A 21,529-nucleotide genomic window follows, 5' to 3' on the forward strand; every position below is an offset into this window, starting at 1 on the left:
ACTCACACGGACATCTTCCATGCTTCACCTGGCCACCTCAGGGCCTTTGCACAGGCGGGTCCTCCCTGATTCTCACCTCTTCCTTGGCCTGCATAGCGTGTGCTCCTCCTTCATGAACCCTTCATGAACTTCAGCCTGTGCCACTGTACTCCCGAAGCCCAGTGGGGAATCGGGTGCCCAGGAGACTCAGAATAAACACGTGTTCAGTGAATTCTGCATTCCTCCAGTGGGAAGGCTGGACCAGGCTAAGGCGACAGGACGTGTGAAGGGACAGGGAGGGGCTGCCGGGGGAGGGCAGGGCTCCCACAGGCCTGGACCCTGGGAGGCAGTAGGGAGGGGTGGGGAGTGTGGCAGGGCAGGAGGTGAGGCCCCCAGGATGAGCACCAGTGGAAGGCGGTAGGGAACCAGGAAGGACACAGCCGTTTGTTGTCTGAGCTCAGAGTGGGCCGCACGATTCCAGACAACAGCAGACGCCTCCCAAGCAGATCCCAAGGCCTCCAAGGACGATGCTGCCTCCTGCCTCCCCGAGTCAACTGACCCGTCGCTGCACGTGTCCCGGGAGGCCTGGGCTGGGCAGGTCCACACTCCAGGGCCGGTGCCGGGTGCAGACACACACACCTGGCTTGGGAAAGGAGTTCTGCACCCACTTCCCCTCCCTGCTGTGTGACGTCAGGCAAATCCTACCCACTCTGGGCTCGAGCTACCTCTGTGCATAACGGGAATAGAAAACACCAGAGAAGGAACAGGAACAGGGCATTTTGGAATAAGACAGGTGTAAGTGAACAATAAGCACATCTCCATGTCTGGGCTTGACACGAGACAGTGGGGAACTCGTCTTTTTCTTTTTGCAGGTGTAGGAGAGGAAGACGTTTCCTCTACCCACTCTGGGTCCTTCTGACTGGACAACGTACTAAATTCACATGGGACAAAATAACAGGAGGAAACCAGAGAAAGCTTTATAACAAGCGCACATGGCAGAGACCCAGGAAAACTGAGCTACTCGCCAAAATGGCGGAAGCTCTCACCTTGAATGCCAGCGTCAGCTACAAAGGAGGCTTTGGCGTGGGGAGGCGGCTATGGCAGGTCAGCAGAAAGGCAAGTGAACGAGAGAAAGGCTGTCATGCAGATGTGAGTGCTTGCCCTCCACACTGACGGGAGTTTCTAGAGAGAGAAGGTCGTCCCCCTCTTCCTGGTACAGAGAGGAAGACCCTCTGCAGATGGGGATCGCCCTCACAAACGTCAGTGCCTCTTACGAAGGGTGAGTTCTCGTGTTCAGAGCTTCTCCAACGTCTGCAGGGTCTGAAAGGAGCCAGCCCAAAATAACCCTCATGCCAAAGAGACGTATCTTGGGGCGGCCACTTCAAGTCCCACACAGCGGCAAAGATTCTCCCTGGGCTAACACCTCTGCAATCTTCCTTTTTCCTTTCCTCCCAAGCCCCAGTGCATGGTAGTACACTGTAGTCATAAGTCCTTCCAGTTCTGTGTGAGCCACAGCCACAGCGTGGCTCCTGACAGACGGCTGGTGTGGTTCTGGGACCGGGAAATGAACCCGGGCCTCGGAAGCTGTGAGAGCGCTGAACTGGAACCCAAGGTGTCAGGGCTGCTCAGAGTGCGTGTTGTTGAATGAAGAGGCAGATGACCAAGTGAGTGGCTGCCCTCTTCCCTCCTTTCGCGTCACGGTGACACTCGCGTGCACTGAGTGCAGACGGCATCTCCTGCCTTTGCTGAAAGGCTTCCCCAGAGAGCTTTGTGTCCCAACAGGAGGGGCTCCGGGAGCCCTCTGCAGCAGGCCCAGCGAGGAAGGACGTTCCATGTGACACGACCAGGCCACCTGCCCCACCAGCCAGGGTGGCCACCGTGGAGACAGTTGGCATCGGGGCCAGCGCGTGTCATGACACGGGCAGTGCGGCTGCCCGCTCCAGGGCGAAGAGGCCCAAAAGGTTCCTTCCGTAAATGTTCCCTCGTCAAAGATGTTCGTGGCACAACAGTCAATGCGCCCTGGATCGGGCAGAAGGCAGCAAGCGTCCTCCAGATCCGTAGACACGGTCCCACCGGAGCCGCCGGCCCTGTTTACATGCTTCTGCTGTGCCCTTGGTGACAGTTACGAACTCTTGGACAGAGGATTTTCGGAAAGGGAGGACGAGCTTAGGATGAGAATCACACATCCCAAAGGTTCCGTGGATCCTGCACGGTGTGAGTCCTCGGTGGTGCTGAGTCGGGGCGAGTCCATGCTCCAGCGTCAGGCGGCTCACCTGCTGGGAACTGCCCAGCCTCCCCTCCCGGGAGCACCAGGGGTGGCCGTGGGGACGCCCCTATCCGTGAGATCCGGAATCCTGGAGCCTTCATTCCCCTGAGGCATTTCTCAGCCACCCCAATGAGCCCAGCCTGGAGCGAATTCTCCCACCTGCCCAAAAAATGAAAGGGGTCAGGTCTCAAGGGGAGGGAAACCAGAGTGTGTGCAGGGAGACAGTCAGCCAGGAGGGGCGGGGCAGGGAGCAGGGGGAGTCAGGACCCCGGGGAGGGCGGAGTATGGCTCTCCACCACAACCGCTGAAGAACTGCGGGTTTCTCGGGACGGAACGGTGGAGCCCAAATGACAGAGCTCCTGTCCCTGGATTCTGGGCTGGTAGAGAAGTCGTGCAGAGCAAATAAGGGACTGCCCTGTCTCCAAGGGCCCTTCAGCCATCAGGAGATGCCAGGACCCTGAGATCTGACTGTCCCTCTCTGTTAAGGCAAGTCCAGAAACTCCTCCTGGGGGGCAGTGCGGTCAGCAGAGTGAGGAGTGTCCTGCAGGTGACACAGCCCCAGGACCCATGCACTTCTGTTAGTCGGTGCTTGTCCTTCCACAGGAAGCATCCACACAGCTCAGCCCGCTGCCTGGTCCCAGGACGGATGTCAGCAGAGTTCAGCAGAGAGCCGCTTGCTCAGGGCTTGGTGTGTGCGAGGCTCCTGGAGGGGACAAAGCGGGGGTCAAGAGACCCAGGCCGCAGCGTCAAGGAGGCAAGCAGAGAGGCTCCTGGGAGGAGGCCTGAGGGCAACAACTGCCTGGATGTCAGCACAAAAAGTGTCTCCCCTCCTCCAGAACCTGGGGTGGGCTACGCAGGCCCCACCCAGACGACTGCAGGCACGGAGAACTGCCGCTGTGTGCAGGACACAGCGTATAGAAGCCGGGACGACGGACGGGACACATGCTTCCTGTCCATATGACATTTTGGAGGAAATGTTTGACACTTTCTTCTTCCCTCCTTCCCAGCTGAGCCTCAGAGGCCAGCAGCGCCTCAGCCTCCAGGCTGAAGTTCACCGGGGAGGGTGGGGCCTGGGGAGCAGCTGTGGCCACGGCCAGGAGGTGCTGGAGCAGGGCCAGCACACAGTGGGTCTGTTTCCATAGAGGGCTGTGGAGTGAGGACAGAGGGGAGAACATGATGGCGGGTGTGGGACTTCAACAGAGAGCACTGACAAAGAACGTCCAGGCCACAGGGAGCCACGGTGGGAGCCGGAGCAGAGGAGCGACAGGAATGGACATGGGGCTCCCCACACAGTGCTCCAGCCCTCTAGCCAGGTGTGCACAGCAGAGCAGGATGAGAAGAACAGACACGCTACTGATGAGCACTCACTGAGAGCGGGTGAGGGGCCAGGCCCGTTCTGAGCCCTTGGTGTTGATGACTTCATTCTGTCCTGACGCAATAAGTCTGCGTGGTGGGGACCGCCACTGTCCTGTTTGTGCAGACAGGCAAAGCGAACCCCCGAGGTCACCCTGCTGGTCGCAGTGTCCCCGGGTCCCTGTGTAGCGGCTCTGGGCCGGCGTGTCCAGCGGGCCGGTGTGCTCGCTGCCTCCTGGCGTGTGTCTGGGAAGATCCTCAGCATCCCGGGCTCACTATCCCCATCTGTGCCCCGGGAGTGACTCCTGCCCGACTCTCAGGGCAGCTCTCTCTGACCCCAAGACCATGTAGCACCGTCCCAGCACTGCAGGCCAAGGCCGCCCGGGGACCCTCACAGTCTCATCATCTTCAGGAGGCAGGAAAAACCTCAAAGGGTTTCCTTGAAAGGCCCCTTGAAGCCAACTTGCTGTCATTTTGAGATTTTTCCTCCTGAGATCAACATGGAAGGAACTGCCTGGTGCTGACAAACTTTGGGAAACTTCCAAGCACTTTGGGATTCCCTTTCCCTCTCGGTCCTGCAGCAGCCTGTCACCTTGAAAGGACATGCGACACTCCCTTCGGCCAGGCAACCAGCTGGGGACCTTTAATATCCCTTGGCCAAGAGCTGCAGGTCAGGAAGAGGGCAGAGCCCCTGGCTCTGTGTCCCATGTCCATCTCAAGACCTGGCTGAGCCGCTGGTCCTCCCGGCCCACAGGGTCTCCACCCTGGACAGAGGCCAGCCTCGGGGCTCCCAGGGCCCTCCAGCTTCTGGTGCCGGTAGCACTTCCTCCCTTGGGCCAGCACCGCATGAGGCAGGGGCTGCTCCACTCCCAGGTCACTCCTGGGGACCAGCCCCCAGCAGCCTCTGCAGCGGGATGCCAGGGCCCTCCTGCCCCCAGAGGGAGGCAAACTCCAGGAAGGGTGGTGCTCAGGCCCTCCTCCGGGCTCAGCACGGCCCTTGGAGCATCCCTGAGGGCTCTGAGGACCATCTCAGAGCCTGGACAGGCAGGGCTCACCAGCGGCCACCTCGCCTCTGCCCAACTCCAGAAGGTTCTGCTCCTGTTTCAAAAGAAGGGTTTCCACCTCCAACAAGAATCAACAGGGGCTGGAAACCAAGCGCATGTAATCAGACCAGCTCCCTCCCAGACCCGAGCCTGGCAGGTCCACCTGCCTTCTGGCTCATCTGCCCAGCTGCCTGTAGATGTCACAAACTCGCCTGGCCCAAGGTGTCTAAGTGCCTGTCCCCCCGTCTCTCCACCCACATCTCATCCCTCAGCCCATCCTGGTGGCTCCACCTGCAGAACCTCCCAGAATCTGCTCCTTCCCCATGCCCCCCGCCCCAACCTGGGCCAAACCACACCAGCCCTCCCTCTAATGGCTGTGGTCCCTTGCTGCGCCTGCACCTCCAGTCTGCTCTCCACACACCACAGCCGGACCACGTCAGCTCACATCCTCCTCTGCTCCACACCCTCCGTGGCCACCCTCCAGGCAAAGCCCGGCCCTGCCAGGCCCTGATGACGAGCCGACCTCATTTCCTGCCACCCCGCTCCCTCCTGCCCATCCCACTCCAGCCGACGGGCCTCCCCATCTTCTCTCACACACCAAGACCATTCCTGCCCTTGCTCTTGCTGGTCCTTCCTCTTAGAACACTCTTGATGTCCACACGGCTCCCTCGCCTCCTCCAGATCTTTGATCAAATGTCATCTCCTCAGTGAGGCTTTCCCTGACCTCCCCTTCTCACCACCTGAGCCCTGGGCAGGCTCAGTCTGTCTGCATGTGACACGTTCCCCCCACCACCTGTGAGCCCCCAGGAGCAGGCCAGAATGCCAGGGTTTGAATCCTAGCTCTGCCACTTACCAGCTGTGTGACTTTGGACAAGGTGCTTAACCTCTCTGTGCCTCCATTTCCTCCTATGTAAAACGTGCCTTCACTCTAGGTCGTTGTGGAAGCTAATGAGTTAATACGTACGAACTGTCTGGAATGCAGAGACGTCCGTTAGCCATTATTCGAATCGTTATGATGTGCTGTGGACCAAGGCTTCCCGGCCAGTGGTCCGAAGACCTGGGCTGTGATCCGCCTCTGCCGCTACTCTCCACGTGACCTTGGGTGAGTCCCTTTCTGTAAAAGCTATTTCCTACAGCTGCAAAACACGGGGATTGTCCCGGAGGTGGCCTGAGCCCCTGGGGTGCTTGGAAAACATGTGCCTCTCATTCTTTCAAAAGAGAATAACAGACCACGTCCTCAGGTGGGAAGGAGCACGTTGTGTAACTACTGAAGGCTCCAGCAGAGAGAAGGGGCAGTGAGCGAGGGCTCGTGGGCCACGCGCATCAGTGAGGACAGGCTTGTGTGAGCACTGATGGCTCCAGCAGAGATGGGACAATGAGCGAGGTCACGTGGACCACACGCATCAGTGAGGAGCAGCTGGGTTATGGTTAATAACAAATGAGATCTCGATCTCAGGGGCCTACTATCAGTCTGTGCATCTCTCACGCAATGTGTGCACCACGTGGCTCTGCTGCATGGCACCTTCCCTCTGGACTCAGGCCGCCAGGGCAGGCTGGGTCGGGAATGCCACCGTGGCCTCAGAAGGAGGAGAAGTTGTCAAGCCCACGCCGGTTCTTGCAGCTGCTCAGCCCCTGTGCCCTGCCCGAGAGCAACAAGGGGCAGGGCCGCCAAATCCTCCAGGGAGGGAGGGGCCACCACAAGGGCCCTGAGCGTGGGTGAGCCATCATCCAGTTCCACACCACGCTACGATTCTGGAGACTATCCCAGAAGCAAGGACAACCACTGAATAAATTCTCCATTTGCAGCAAGTCACGCTGGCCACAGCGAGGAGGACAACAGACTGGAAACGGGCAAGAGTGATAATAAATTGGGAGAAAAATTGGGAGGGCGTTTCAATTTTCCAAGCGCAAAACAGGACAGTCCTTTAGACGAGGGTGATGGCAGTGGAAGTGGGGAGACACCAACAGGTTTAAAAGATAGGACGATTGACTGAGGGGCCTGGGTGGCTATGTGGCCCCAGGGTGGGGAAGGAAGGGAGCAGGCTTGGCTTCTCCTGTCTCACCAGCCGCGGGCTCTGGTCTTTGGGGAAGACCGGTGAGCCTATTCTCTGTTTGTTCTGGGGCACCCTGTGTTCTCCCAATAAATCTCCCATCTTGTTCAAAAGAAGAGCATGAGCTGAATAAAGGAGGGAACCCACGGCTTAATGAGGCGAGGAGTGCTGAGTGAACTGACAAACGGGTGACAGAGGCACCAGGGGGATTCACTCATGTCCCCAGCTGTTCAAAGAATGAAGAGAAGGTAGGCTCAACGAGAAGAAAAAGGAAGTGGTCCGAACTGGACATACTCTGAGGGACCCCACCTCCGCCACCAATGCCTCAGGGTCTCCACTCCTCCAGGGCGCGGACCAATTTCAGCTGTGACAGAGAAGGGAGGGGTGGGCGGGAAGGAGGAGGGAAGGAGAGGCAGGCGACATGGACGGTTCCGAGGGACCTCTGCCTCATCCTCTCCTCCCGCCGTGTGGCCTCCCTGTGCTTCCCTTTCGGAGTACACAACTTCACCATCCGTGGTGGGCGGGCTTGGGAGTCACCAACACCCCAGGAGAGATTTTCTGTTGCAGCAGCAGCATTGGGCAGCTCACAGGAGCTCAGAGCCCCGGATCCTCCTCTGCCCTGGGTGCCCTTAACGGCCCGAAGGGGAAGGAGTCAACTGTGCAACTGTGTGACTGTGGCCTCCTCTCAGCCCAGCCCGCCTCTGGAGCATCATGGTCACTGTCCGAGATGCTCACGGGCTGACTCGCAGCTGGAGACACACTCTGAGACCAAGCCCCACTGTGTCAGAGCTGAGGGGGTCTAGGACCTCCTTTTCCCCAGAGCCTGGCTTGCAGATGAGAAAGCAGAAGCCCAGAGACGGGGAGGAATTCCCTCAGGACACACAGCGAGGGGCAGAGGGGGCGTAGAAGTGAGCTTTTGGACAGAACCCATTTCCTTTGGAAGGCTCCTGGGCGATGCCCCCTGCCCGGGACAACTCCCAGCGCTGAAAACTCAGAGGAGCACACAGTAGGTGCTCAGGGCCATTTGTGACTGAATAAATGTTTCTAATGGGACAGCACAAGCAGGCCGTGAAGCTGGGAGCGGACCCCAAATCCTGCCTTTCCACAGGAACTCCTGCTCCTCTTTCAGACGAGCGAAGTGGGGCTCGGAAAGGAGGCGGGAGGGGAGCAGTGCGGCCCTGAGTCCCTGGTGAGGAGCACACCACCGGGTGTGGGCAGCCCACGGAACAGGCTCCCCAGGAGACCGGGTGCAGAGGAGCGTGGCGGCTGCACCCTTGGTTACTGAATGTTTGGTCTCTGATCCCGATGCCCGTTCAAATAACGAGAACAGAGTCTTGGGGGAAAAGGAAAGCTTTCCTTCACCAGTCAGGGGCAGCAAAGCAAGGGCCAGGGGCCCCAAAATTGCTAGCTCCCCGTTAAGAAACGGGTGGGGCTTTTGATTTGGGGCTTTAGGTAGGGGAGGGTGCCGTGGCCTTCCTGGTCAGCGTTTTCCCATGGGCCTGCGTCTGGGGCTGCTTCCAGCCGAGGAGACAGAGGGTTTCTCAGATGAGCGTCCTCGGCTGTTTGTCTCCACGGGGGAAGGTGCACTCTGACGTCAGGGAGCCGAGGAGCTGGTCTGGACGCTAGTTTCTCTGTAAAAGGACTTCAAGGTCCTGCGATCAGCATGACTTTAGTGGGAGCCCAGCGTGAGCCCATCTGGACTTGAACAATTTGCTAATTCCATTTGGCTCTATAGCTGAAGGGGTCAGAGGTCACAGAAACAAGCCTTTACCTGTGAGTGTCACTAAGGACCCAGGGCCCTGGGGATGTGGGCCTTGAGTTTTAGCCCATCTCTGCTGGGTTCTCTGAAGCGGAACCGATGGCGGGGCTGATGTGAACTCAGAGCCGGTCCCACCTTGGCCCGGCCAGGCACCCCATCTCCCACCTGGGAAGCGGGAAGCAGTTAGGGCTGGAATCCTGGGGAAGAGAAGTTCTTTCTCTGTTGGGCTGCTGAGGGGTGATGAGGCCAGCCTGGGAGTGACGGTGGAGAGCTCCCCCTGAGCAGGACAGCAGCACAGAGGACAGGCAGCCAAGCCAAGAGGCTGGGAGGGCCGATCCCTGCTGATGGCATCGAGCACCCAGGTACAGCCTCACCTGAAGCTCTCTGCCTTTAGACGGCCTAGTTACAGAAATCGTTCTCTCCTGCTTTGTTCGTTTGCTAGTTCAAGCCCCTTGGGTTTCTGTCACAGGCTATCAAAAGAGTCCTGGGGCCGGGTCGGCAGCATAGTGGTTAAGCTCCTGCACTCCTCTTCAGCGGCCCCAGGTTTGCAGGTTTGGGCCCCAGGTGCAGACACTCACATCGCTCATCAGCCCATGCTGTGGCAGGTGTCCCACATAGAAAATAGCAGAAAATTGGCGCAGATGTTAGCTCAGGGCCAATCTTCCTCACAACACAAAAGGAAAAGAATAAAGCTTCTGACTGTTCCTTTCAGCTGGCAAATGGAGCACTCTGGCATGGCTACAACATGGAGGATTTAGGCTAGCTTCAAGGAAGAACTTCCAGATAACACTGCAAGGCTCCAGTCTAACCTGGAGCCCAACTGGACTCAAGCCATATCTGTTGGGGGCCTGCTATAGACTGTTACCCAAGTTAATCCTCGTTTTGGAGGACAAGACTGAGGCTCAGAGAAGGGAGGCAAGTGGCCATAGCGAGGACGTGTGGACCAGGCAGCAGGCCCAGACGCTGCTGCTGCTCTCTGGGGAGCTGGCCGAGGTGGCTTGCCCGCGTGCCGGGGGCTCTGGCGCCAGTGGCACGTGTGCTGGGAGCGCCTGAGCCGTGGTGGCTGCATGGGCCGCCCAGAGGCACCCGGAGGGCTTGCACACACAGGGGGCCGGCTCTTGGCCCGGCCCCGCCCGGCTCCCCTCCCGGCTTTGTCTTGCTTTGCTTGGGGGAGTCACGCTCAGGCGACCACCAGGCCCAGTGTCTGGAGCCTGTACAGGGGAGGCCACAGCCTGCGCCGCCCGCCAGCCCTCCGGACACCCCTTCCTTCCTTCGGGCCTTGCAGGACCCTGTTCCCCACTTGCACAGCGGAGGTCTTTCCAGAATATGCAGGGCACCTCGCTCCTTCTGGAATGCGATGGGTCCCTCGCTGCCCTTTCCACGTCACCCTGGAACGCAGCTCGGGTCCTGCTTTCTTTGCCTCGTGGCCTCCAGAGGCCGCCACAGGAGGGCCCGGGTGGACGGTGCACCAAGCTCAGCCCCCAAGGGCCCTGAGGCGAGAGCTGCCCACCAGGGACCTCGCACCTGCTGAGGAGGCTGCTGAGGCCCCGAGGGGCGGACACAGGGCTCGGGCCAAAGGGACCCCAAAGGCTTCGTGCTGGCTGGGGGCTTCTGGCCGTGCTGGGGGTCAAGGTCCCTGCGGTGTCTGAGGGCCCGCTGTGTGCAGAGAAGCAAGGACAGCGGCCGGCCCAGAGCTGTTCACAGCCCAAGCGCGGACGAGCCAGCCAGGCAGACAGAACCGCAGCTCACGGGCCGTTTCCAGGGGTGAAGGGTGGCGTCGGGGCAGAGGCCCACGTCTGCTGGGGAACTACTTAAGTACAGAGAAGTTTTAGCTGGGACTTGCAGGCTTCCAGTGAGATATGAGTTTGGCTCAAATAATGGAAAACTCTATTAAGAGTGGCTTAAACCACAAAGACATCTAACGTGTAATGTTTAAAAATGATGTGAGAGACGGGAAGTCCAGACGTGGTCTGGTGGCCCGACAATGTCATCGGTGACCCAGAAGCCACCCCCTCTCTATCCCACCATTAACAGAATGTTAGTGTCACTCCCTCATGACTGCAGTGTGGCTGCCTCCATTCCAGCCATCATATCTGCACAGTCAGGGTTCAAGCCGGAAGCAAGGGGGCATCTCAACTCAGGGCGCCAGGGCAAAGGTAGATTTTAAAAGCTCATTCTAATACTGAAAACCTGGAAGACTACAGACCGAATGCCAGGTGTCAAGCTTTTTGTTGGTATGACATGTGAACGGCTGGCCACCTGCGACAGTCCCTCTAGGAGACGCTCTTCTGGAGCTGAGCTGGAGCCACTCTCTGGATGGAGCATGTGTTCCCAGCTCACCACAGTCCCCGCCACTCCCTCAGCTTGCCTCTGGCCCAGGGCCTCACCCACCTCTCTGGACCTGACCCTTGGAGGCATCTGAGTTTGCGGTCCTCCCTTTAGCCCCATGGAGCTTCACCTCTTCACCCGAGACGTGAGGACAGCAGTGTCCAGCCTGGGTTAGATGCACTGGGAATGCAGCCTCAGAGCAGGGGTTCACTGAGTGCCCCGAAGGCAGCTGAGACGAGGTGGGTGGGCGAGGCCCGGGACCAGGGGCTCAGGGAAGTGTCCCCGAGGAATGCTGTGTCTTCTGACTCCAAAGCTGCACCCTGACCTCCTGCCCGTCTCCCTCTCCCTCGTGCATCACTGCAGCCAGGGATCCCGCAAACCCTGGGCATGCGGGGGCCACGGCCCCGGGGTCAGCACCAAGGGCACCAGCAACAGGCACCCATCCAACACTCCATCTCCAGCAGCTCAGAGAGCACAGCGCCCCCATGAGGTACCACTGCCAGACCCACTTATAGAGAGAAACTGAGCCTCCAAAGGGACGAGGGACCCGTCCAAGGTCACACAGACTTAGAAAGCTAGAAGCCAGGTCTGCCGGTCTCTCACACAAGCAGACATTCCAGCCTCAGGCGATGACAACCAGGTGACCTAAGCACAGAGCGGGCTGCGTGTGTCATGGTGGGGGCGGGGTACTGGCCGGGCAGGCTGGGGAACAGATGCCAGAAGGGCAGAGTCTCGCAGGGTGAGGGCACTGCTGTCTGGAGAGCAGAGGAAAGGCGCTCCTGCTGGAGGACCAGTTCATGCTAAGGCCTGGAGGTGCGGCGGCCTGAGAAACACGGCTTGTACGTGACAGAGGGGGGCTCTGGAAGCCACCGCCCTCACCTGTGGAGGCCCCTGGACTCCCCCTCCTCCCGGCTTGACCCCCGCCCCGGCAGCTGTGCCTCCATCCATCTCTCTGTCAGCCCTCCTCCGGCTGCCCCGAGGCCCAGCCCCTGAGCCGGCTCCTCCTCAGCATCCTGCTCTTTCCACATTGTCCGGTCTTGGCTCAGACACAACAGGTGGGTTCCCTCCCTTGAAGTGATAATTAAGTTTCTCATTACCGAGGGATACCCTCATGACATGTCCTCAAAGTTTAAAAAGAATTAAAATTGAGAAAAGAATCCAGACTGCTAACGGTCTAAATGAGCACAGGATGAGAGAAGGTCCCTCTGTTCCTGGTGAGGAAGGGGCCCTGTTCCCGGAGGAAGACGGGAGGGGGTGACCTGGACCCCCGTGCGCCTGTGGGCAATCCTTCCATCTAGTCAGGGTGTAGCCATCGTCACACATTTCTGAGCCCCTTTCTGTATCTGTCCCAGAGCCCTCCCAGTGCTCCCAGGCTGGAGAGGCCATCAGACAGTGAGCACAGCTCTGGGGGCCCAGGTGAGGCCAGAGGGGGCTGCAGGAGGGGATGTGGTTTGAGAAGGGCTTCATGGGGGCGGTGAAATCTGAGCAGGGTCTCCAAGGACAAGCCATCATCCAGCCAGGGCCTGGCACCCGGCAGGAACCAAATCCATGAGGAAAGAACGAGTGAGTGAGTGAAGAAATGAACGGGCGCCCTGACCTCCTGCCCGTCTCCCACTGAGCGGGTGCTGAGCAGGGGGCCTGGCTCTGAACGCAGTGAGGGGAATGAAAGGGCCGACGCGAGGGAGACCGGGGCGGGAGGCCGTCACTGTAGACAGAGGAGGCAGGGAAGGCTCCTCTGAGGAGGTGACATCGGAGCTGAGCCTTGTCTGGGCCATGTTTGTAGCTTCTGGAAACCTGAGGCTTTAACCTCTGGCCCGCGTGCGCACATGGGACATGCCTTGTCCCAAGTCCCTTCGGCTCAGCCTCCTGCCTCCCCTGTCGCACCCCCACCCCAGGAAGAGCCCTCCTTCCTGGGCCCACATTCCAAATACAAACTGACCCATCCAGGGGCCATCCACACCCCAAGCACCTCCTCTGCTGGACACTCACACTCAGGGCCACGGGCCCCCTGCCCTTGTCCCCCAGGGCAGGCACCAGACAGGCGGGACAGCCCCCTGCCCCGGAGCCTGTGAGTTATTCAGACCAGCCCGTCTGAGCCTGCTCACCCTGCCTCGCTGTTCCTCCCCGCAGAATCCACAGGACAGGCTCCTGCCCGCAGTGCCCTGCTGTCTCACCTCCTGACCCCCGGGGCTTCCCGGGTGGCCCTGCGTGGCCCTGCAAGCTCCGCCTTGGAGAACTGCAAGTAATCAACTATCTTCTCAATGGCATCGTCTCCGGGTCCGCTGGCCTTACTGAACCGCACACATTCCCTTGTCACATTCTGTGTGAAACCTGCCCTCCCAGACCCTTTGCAGACGCTTAGCCTGAACAGAGGAAGAGCAAAGGAAGTGTGCGCCCTGTCACAGCATCTTCGACAAGGTGAACCTGGAATAGACACTGGAGTTCCTTTCCCCATCAAACGGGAGGCTCCAGAAGAGTGGAGGGCACATCAGGCATTCCACGGACAAGACCAGAGCCCCGGGACGTCCCGAACGCCTGTCTCCCCAGGCGGCGGGCTCGGGGCCAGGGCTTGACCAAGTCCCAGGCTCTGCCCGCCCACTGAGCCTGGAGTTTGGTGGGTTTTTCGGATTCAGCTTTTAATCTTGTCACTTTAGCAGACAGCCCTCAGTTCCTAACTTATCTTTCCAGCAATAATCCAGTTAGAGCGCTGCTCCCTGAGTCAGGTGACGAGAATCTGCAGACATCAGCAGGGAGAGACAGTTTCAGCCTGGCCTGTTTCACAACAAGGGGTGTCTTTGGGAGAGAGTGGGGGTGCGCAGTGTGGGAGGACAGAACAAGGGGACGCCTTGGGTGGCACCAACGCCAGATTTGTTTCCTGGGGGCATCGATCTTCACACATTCGATATCCAGGGCAGCGCCACGAAGCGGGAGTGGGTTGGAGCTGAGCTTGGCTGTCACCCCACGGAAACGAGGGCTGAACACTGCAGGCAGCTGTGGCCCGGGGAGTGGCCTGACCCAAGGGAGCCACCCAGAAAGTCGCCTCCAAGATGGCCATCCTGGTCAGGTCAAGGTCCAGCTGCTGGAACAAAGGCCCACGGCAGAGTGGCGCACAGAGCTGGCCCCTCTCCCGCGCTCAGTCTGGAGGCACACGGTTGGCGCTGGTCTGGCAGGGCTGCCCGGGAGGCTCCTGTCCCCGTTGCCCTGTCATCCCAGAGGAGCCGCCCTCGTCCGTGTGGTCAGGACAGAGCTCCAGCCTCAGAGCTCGTGCTCCCGGCAACAGGACAGAGGGAGATGCAGATAGAAGAGCCTGCTTCTCTCTCCTGGGAAATATCTGGAAGCCACACAAGTCACTTCCCTTCCCCTCCTGAGGGAGCAGTGGGTTCCATGCCCAGCCCGCTGCAGAGGAGGCTGGGAACTCTGTGTCCTGGGTGGCCACATTCCCAGCTAGGAGTCAGGGGTTCAGTTGCTCTGGGAGGTGGACGATGCCATTGGGAGCCACCCGGACCTGTCTGCCACACCCCTGGTAATGTTTTCTCCCACCACCCCACCACTCTCCACCCTGAGTTGCTGTTTTGTGAAAAATGACCCATCAGACCAGTTGCATTAAGTAATTCATAATTCAGGAGTCAGCTGAAGATCCCGGGCCAGCAGGGGCGTTCATTAGCTGCGCTGGCAAATCCCTGGTGGGGCCCCACACCGACTCACGGTCTCTCCCCGCAGAGCCCACTGTGCACCTGAAGCCAGAAGCATCTTCTCCAGCGGAGGCCGAGCACATCGCTCCCTGCTCCTGCTCCCCTGCTCCTTAGAAACTGACCCAGGGCCCTTGCTGTGGAACTGAGCTTAGCCTAACGAGGCAGCTCAGAGGCAGCCGCCGGCCAGCCAGCCAGCGCCCAAGCTCACAGAAGAGACGGAGAAAGCCTCATCAGCAGAGCGTTCCGTCATCGCAGCTGACTGCTCTCCAGGCCCGAGCTGGAGGATATCGAAGTTCGGAGACGCAGAGCACAATGCACCCAGCGGAAGTGGTCCCAGAAACAAGGGGTGCTGGTCCACGTCCCCCCAAGCCTCGCGCCTGCCTCTGTCTTGTACGTGCCCACCACCGCAGCCTCCTTCTGTCTGGGACGCCTCCTCCGATTGCTGCGGTCAGAGCCTGCAGCCCTCCCCACTAGATGCCACCTCCCTTTAGACTGCCAGCAGGGGGTGAGCGTGTGCTGAGCTGGGCACGTCCTGCCTCTGTCCCCGGCACAGGGGACTGTCCTCCTGTTGGGTCCCTGCCTTCTCTTCCCAGCTGGGCTGTGCTCTTCCAGCAGGATCCATGCCTGATTCCCCTCGGGGAGCCCGGGAGTCTGGCCAAGCGCCCAGCATGTGGGCTTCACCGAGGGGGAGCCTCACGGGCAGGGGATTTGTGGAAAACCGAACCAGTCAGTGTGAGTAAAGCCCAAGGAGGAGGTGGGACTGCAAAGGGCTGCAGGGGACAGGTCACAGAGGGTCCCGAAAGCCCACTGAGGCAGTGGGACTGGCCCTGAAGGGAAGGGGGGCCGATGACAGATGCCAGGAGAGCCGTGCCAGACGACCACACGCTGGGCTGTTTGGCGTAAGGAAAACCACAGCGGGGGACCCGAACGGGGAGCAACAAGCCTCCCAGCATGTCCGCAGCCCTCCTCTTCCTGGCCCTGGCCCTGCACTCCGTAGGCGCAGGGAAATCTCTGCCCACTCTCGTGCTGGGACCGTCCCGAGCCATCTCGTGAGCACGTGGAAAGACTGCACACAGTGCCACCGGCCTCGCGAGCAGCAGCCAGCGGCCTCCTGGCCATCCTCAGGCTTCTGAGGAGCCCCTGCGGAAGCTCCCTGATGGTTGACCCTCCCTCTGGAGCCCCAGGATGTCTGGCTTCCTGTCACCTCCCCTGGAACCTGCAGCTGTCCGAACAGCCCACACCTCGTCAGGGCTCTTAGGGGCCTGCTCCACATCACCGTCATCAAAAGGAGAAATCGTCACAGTGCCCAGGGCCAAGTCCTGCGATACAGTCGGAAGACCCATCTGCACGTGGAAGTCACCTGAGGCCGCTTGGGGGCCCACACCCTGCCACCCCGATCCCCCAAGGGTGGCTCACGGACTCGGTTACCCTATCTGGACCTCTCGCTTGTAGTCATAAAAGCCACAGGCTCGAAGTTTCCCGTGCTGCTTCTGGAAACATCAGGTAGTGTTAGCCACGGTCGCTGCCTTTCTGCCCTCCACTGTGGCTCCCAGCCTTGTCCCTTCAGACCTGCATTAGTTGCTAGGAGCGTTACCCCAAGAATTCTGAGTCACTTCTCCACCTAGTTGTTCTGATCACCTCCTCGTGCTACATCCCTACACGCGTCTCAACCTGGAGCCCACCCAGCCCCCGCTCTGTGTAAGGAGGGTGCAAAACGGAGCATCTCTGACACAGCTTTCTGCAGCAGCAAGTTTATTACAAGACTTGGAAAACCGAGGACTTTCCGAGACCCGACCGTCAGCCCCTCAACGTGGAAGAAGAGACGGAGAGGACGGGGAGGGAAGCTGTGCTCCGGGAAAAGCAGTCCAGGCTCTGAGGTTCCACCCCGGTGGGGCCAAGGGGCCGAGCTGCAGCGAGGGTGGCCTCTCCTCGTGTCCCCCAGGTGCCTCCAGGCCGTCCTCTAGGTTCCCCGAGTGTTTGGCCGCGATGCTTTGGAGGCTCCCAGAGGGGCCAGGTCCCTTCCGAGTTGAGTCTCTGCAGAGAGCGCCGCCGTGGTTGGCACAGCTCCCCTGGCCACTGCAGCGAGGCCTCTCACCCGCATCTTTGCACACACGCGTGTCCTTCTTGCACGGCCCCCGCTCACAGCAGAAGGCGTCTCCCTCTGGCCGAAGCCCCACGCCCGGGGGCCGGCTCCGGATTCTGCGACTTGCTCGCTGTGCGCGGACAATGCAGGGGGCAGCTCGACCCTTGGGCTGGGACCGGACCTGCTTGCACCTCACCGGGGCCACACCCTGTTCCTCTTGCCAGATCCGATCCTGATTGGCAGGCAGCAGCACAGACCTCGGAGTGCCTTGAACAGCCTCCTGGCAGCGCCCCCTCGGCCCTGGCTGCGGCCAGAGGGCGAGGCCGGGGTCACCTCATGGGGCTGCGCCGCCTGCCGGGAGTCTCCTTGGCAGCTTCCCTCCTGGGCCCCACGTGTGGTGCGGGCACTGTCGGAGGAGGGGACGGCCCCGGGGTCCCATGGGGGGGCCGGGCTGGGGGCAGCGGGGCATGAGTCCAGGCTGGGCAAAGCACCGCCAGGCTCTGCGGCCTCCGGCCCTGACTGCGGCTTCTCGCTGGGCCGCTGACGGCCAGCCTCCCGGAGCCAGGTAGGCAGAACTGGCTCACTGCCAGCGCGCCGGCCGCGGGGCTCCAAGGCCCTCCGCCACGCCGTGCAGTGTTGCAAAGCACGGCAGCTGTGGGCCTTGTTGGAGGGGAGGGAGGTCGGGGGTCTGGCGTGACCACCCCCCTGCGGCTGCTGGGCCTTCAGCATCTCGTCGGTCCCCCAGGTGGCCCTCGTGTCAGCAGGCGGCTCCCTGTAAGGCCTCAGCCTCGGCTGGCCCAGTTGACCCACGGGTCCCCCATCACCTCCTCCAAAGTCTTCCTCTTCCCAGGGTCGAGGGTCAGCAGGCCTCTGAGCAGCTGGGCGCACTGGCACGACACCAGCCTGGGCGGCGAGTAAGACCCCCTGAGCGTGCTGCGCTGGATGGCGTCGAAGTCCTCCCCCCAGAACGGCAGGGACCCGGTAAGCATGGCGTGGAGCAGCACGCCGAGGCTCCAGACGTCGGCCGGGGGGCCGGCGTAGGGCTGCAGCCGCATGACCTCCGGGGCCATGTAGCCGGGGGTGCCGCAGAACGTGCTCAGCGGCCCGCCAGGGTCCAGGCTGCAGAAGCCGAAGTCGGCCAGCTTCGCGCTCCCCGCCGGGTCCAGGAGCACGTTCTCTGGCTTCAGGTCCCGGTGTATGACGCCCCGGCGGTGGCAGTACTGGAGAGCAGAGACGAGCTGCCGGAACCAGCCTCGCGCCTCCTCCTCAGTCAGGGGGCCGTGCTTCATCAGGTGGTCCAGCAGGTTGCCTCCGCGCACATATTCACTTATTATAAATAGTGTCTCCTCGCTTTCGATCACCTCCACCAGCCTCAAAATATGGGGGTGACGTAATCGCGCCAGACCCTGCGTTTCGCACAGAAGTCTCTTGGCAGTGGCGGCGCTCTGCTCCTTCTTCTGTATGATCTTGACGGCCACCTCCGTCCCGCTGGGGACGTGCAGGGCCAGCTTCACAATGCCGAAGGAGCCCTCCCCAAGGGTCCTTCGCAGCTGGTAATCCCGCGGACAGGGCTGCCTGCCAGCAGAGGTGGCCGCCAGGCCAGGAAGCATGCTGGCTCCTGTCTACGCTAACTGGTAACACTAACTAACTAACGACACTGACTACGCTTACTATGTGAACAAACAAAACGATAGTAGGCTAGCTAATATGGGCTAACTAAAGTAACGAGGCCAGCTATGCTTCCTAACTACGCTAATAAATAACACGAACGCTACCAAAGATACTAACTACTGACTATGCCAACACTACTAACTATACTAGCTATGCTAACTATGCTAACTATGCTAACAATACTAGCTAAAAAATTTAAAGAAAACGCGAGGAAGAACAAAAACAAGGAAAAATTAAAAATGAGAAAATAACAAGGAAAAACTGAAATATAAAAAATATAAATATAATAAAAATATAATGTAAAAATATAATATAAAAATAAATCAATAATAAAAAAATTAAAAATTTAAAAGGGGGAAAAATAAGAAGGAGAACAAAACCCAAAAAAATAAAAAAAGGAAAACAAAGAAAAGTAACAAAACAAAAAGAAAAGAACAAAAAAGCAGCAAACTGAAAAAAAATGAACAAAATCAGGGGGCAAAAAAAAAAAAACGGAGAAAACAAACTAACTGTGGCAGATTCCTCAGGTCACCAGAGCAGCTTCCTGGGTAAGTACCAAAGCCCTAGGCCGGGCAGAGGCTTATACAGGCTTTTGGGAAATTCCATCACAGGGGCTCCTTATGAGGTCAGAGCAGGAAAGGGACCAGGCATGGCTGGGGCTAAACTACAGCGGTTGGCTCACTTTTTGCTCTCAAGACCCCTTTACTCTGAAAAACAGGGACCCCAAAGAGAGTTTCATTAATGTGGGAGATTAGAGAGTGATATTTACTTTATTCAAATTAAAATCTGTAGGATTTTTCAGTGGCCTTTGCATCTATAATTCAAAAATCTCTAATAACTCTTGGCTGTTAAGACCTCAAAATATCTACACTTAAAACGCACAACTCCTGGGGCTGGCCCCGTGGCCGAGCGGTTAAGTGCGCGCGCTCCGCTGCAGGCGGCCCAGTGTTTCGTTGCTTCCAATCCTGGGCGCGGACATGGCACTGCTCATCAAACCACGCTGAGGCAGCGTCCCACATGCCACGACTAGAAGGACCCACAACGAAGAATATACAACTATGTACCAGGGGGCTTTGGGGAGAAAAAGGAAAACATAAAAAATCTTTAAAAAAAAAATACACAACTCCTTTTCCTTAAACTCTGATTAGTTTCAAAATGATCGTACCCGTGAAGGGCTGTTATAGTCCTATAGGAAAACGTTCTGTTGCATGAGACCTGAGAAGGGGCATCATTAACGTTCACAGAGCTGAGGGGAAGAGAGCTTTCCTCCTACTTCCCCAGGGAGACCACGAGCAGATTCCTCACCAGAAACCCTGGGGGCCAGAGGGCAAGGGCTGATGTACTCAAAGTGCAGAAGGAAAAGAAGCCGACCAGGAACCTATATCTGGAGAGCAGTCCTTCCAAAATGAGGGAGGAACCAAGACGTTCCCAGAAAAGCACGGCTCAGAGAGCGCTGTCCACCAGACCCACCTCCGAGGAAGGGAGTCCTTCAGGCTGGAAGGAGAGGACGCGGACGGGCACTCGCCGCCTCGGGCAGAAATGAAGGTCTCTGCTCAAGTAAGTAGGAGACGACTACAAAAGCTGGAACTATTCTAACTTTGGCTTGTACCTCCTCTTCTTGTTTTCTGCATTAAGAGACTAAAGGATTAAAACCCCAATTCTTAGTCTGTGTTGTTGGACACACAACGCCATTGATGGAATTCTGTGACATTAAGAACTGAAACAGGCAGCGTGAGAGCTCTATAGGGTCCCAGTTTCTCTATGTTACTGAAGTGACGCTGGCATCAATTGACATTTGAGTGTTATGACTTTAGGATGTTAAGTGTAATTCCACGGTAACCACAAAGAAAAGAGCTATCGAATATACACAAAGCAAAATGAGAAGGGAGTTAAATTGCCTTTTCAGTAATTGTACAGACGAGCTGCACGGCCCCGTCTACCACAACTGGGTCTGTGTTCATGAGGTGACCTTTTAAAGCCACTAAAGGTGAGGGCTGGCTGCCAGGGGAACCCACCTCCATCCGACAGTCGGAACTTTCATTCCCACCCCCTGATTTCCTGGGAGGGGAGAGGGGGCGGCGGTCGAATCCATCACCAACGGCCAATGAGCTAATCAATCCTGCTTCTCTAAGGAAGCCTCCATAAAGACCTCCAACCCCAAAGGGGTTCAGAGCGCTTCCAGGGGGGGAGCTAGCACGCTTCCGCGGGCCACCTGCCGGGCCCCGAACTGCACGAGGACAGAAGCTCCTTCGTCAGGGACCTCGCCGTGTGTATCTTCATCTGCCTGTTGATTCGCATCTTGAAATCTTATGTGAGAAACCAGTAATCTAGTGAGTAAACTGGTTTCCTGATTCCTGTGAGCCACTCTAGCAAATTAATCGAGCCCACAGTGGGGCTCGTGCTAACCTCTGATTTATATCCTGCTGGTCAGTAGCACAGGTGACAACCTGGGCTGGCGACTGGCGTCTGAAGTGGAGGCAGCCTGGTGGGACCGAGCCCTCGACCCGTGGAACGTGATGCTGGCCCCGCGGAGAGGGTCAGAATCGAGGCGAAGTGTCAGGGAATTGTCAGGGGTCAGGGAACGGCTTGGTGGGGTGGGAACACTTCCCTCTACACACATCAGAAGTGGGTACCAGAATCTTCCCCAGGTGAGCTCACAGTGTGAAAGCTCGCCCTGCGCACACTTAGGGCACAAGCGCTTTTCAGTGTGTGTGCCAGTCCATAGAAAAATTGAGAGAAATAAGATGAAAGGGGGAGGGAGGAGGGCAGGAGAGATGACACGAGTGGCTCAGAGCTGATAATGTAGAAGCTGGGCACGTGGGGAGGGTGGCCATTATACCATTTTGCCTACTTTTGTGTATATCTGAAGTTTTCCCCAAGAAAAAGTTGAGAAAGGAAAACACAAGAGTGAGTGGATTCGGAGCCTGCGCTCCTGGACTCCTGCTGAGTGGGCTGTGGGGAGCAGACACGTGAAGCAGCGTGGCTTCTGGGAGGTGGGCTCGGCGAGGACGGACAGACGGCATCCTCCTCTCACAGCCGCATGGCAGAGCTGGAGTGCGATCAGATCCGTGGTCATGATCACGGCACCCCTTCTCTGGCTGAGAGCCCCATAGAGCCTCTGATCAAGGCCAGGGACCCCCCCCCCCCCCAGAGAAAGGCACACACTCGGCTGCAACTCCAGCTGTGGAGAGCCCCGTGCCCTGGCCAAAGAGGGATGTGCCACGTTTGAGACGGCTGGCCCCGATTCTCCCAGCTTTGGCGTGCTCCAGCCCCATCTTGTTTGGGGTGGTGCTGGCTTGGGGGA

Source organism: Equus asinus, chromosome 4 (assembly GCF_041296235.1).
Source record: "Equus asinus isolate D_3611 breed Donkey chromosome 4, EquAss-T2T_v2, whole genome shotgun sequence".
Lineage (NCBI taxonomy): Eukaryota > Metazoa > Chordata > Mammalia > Perissodactyla > Equidae > Equus > Equus asinus.